Source organism: Gekko japonicus, unplaced genomic scaffold (genome assembly GCF_001447785.1).
Source record: "Gekko japonicus isolate JY-2015 unplaced genomic scaffold, Gekko_japonicus_V1.1 scaffold2109, whole genome shotgun sequence".
Classification (NCBI taxonomy): Eukaryota; Metazoa; Chordata; class Lepidosauria; order Squamata; family Gekkonidae; genus Gekko; species Gekko japonicus.
Genome location: NW_015171567.1, coordinates 2954 through 4003, shown reverse-complemented (window position 1 = coordinate 4003; position 1050 = coordinate 2954).

Genomic DNA, 1050 nt, shown 5'->3' with positions numbered 1-1050 from the left:
CCCCACCCCACCATGCCACCCTCCAAAAAGGGATTCTTTCCCCAAACATGCTGGGAGGAACCCTCTGCCAGCAGCACCAAGATCTCCAACCGGACAGTCGCCCACACTGGGAGGAGGGCCCTGGCACAGAGCAGCTCAGAGCCCTTCTGGGAAGGAATTTTTCCCCAAACATGCTGGGAGGAACCCTCTGCCAGCAGCACCAAGATCTCCAACCGGACAGTCGCCCACGCCGGGAGGAGGGCCCTGGCACAGAGCAGCTCAGAGCCCTTCTGGGAAGGAAAATGCTCGCAGGCGCCTTCCCTCCCTGGCAGGGGCGGGAGGGCAAAGCCCAAATGCCAGGAGAAGAGAATCAGCTTCAGGGAGCCCCCCACGCATCTCGGGCGGTGGCCAGCTCTCAAACCTCGCAAGAAAGTTGTGCCAGGGAAACCGGGGCTCACCCTGCAGATTCTGAAACGCCACACACTCAAATGCCACTGACCCCGTCCACGGGCAGGTGCAAAAATGCAGCACTGTGTGGCCGTGGCACCTACACCAAGGAGACCAGTGCACAGAACACCAAACCCCCCCCCCCGCAGCAGCCAGAAGAGAGAGGAGCAGGAAAGGCTGGGGGCAGCGCCAATGGTGGAAAGGCTGGAGGCCCGGGTTCGAGTCCCCGCTCTGCCGTGCCTCTAGGCCACCTGCACACTCCCAGCCGGGCCTACCTCACAGGGGCATTGTGAGGACACAGTCAGGATCAGGAAGGGAGGACAGTCGAAGGCTGGGATAAAAAGGTGTAGCAGACGGAAGGGGACCAAGAGGCTGCACTGCAAGGCTGGCAGCGCCAACACGGGCGGGGGCGCCAAGGAAGCCGCCGGCGAGCCAAGAAGGGTGTCCGGGGGGCCTCGCAGGACGGACGGGAGCCCTCCACGCAGCGGTCAGGCCAGGACGGAGGAGGAGACGAGGGCAGGAGCCTCCAGCCTGACAGCGCTGGAAGCGTGGCCACTTGGCCTTTGCGCGCGGCAGCCCGCCAGGACGCTCCGCTCACAGTGCTCTGAATTGCCTGCCTGCCTG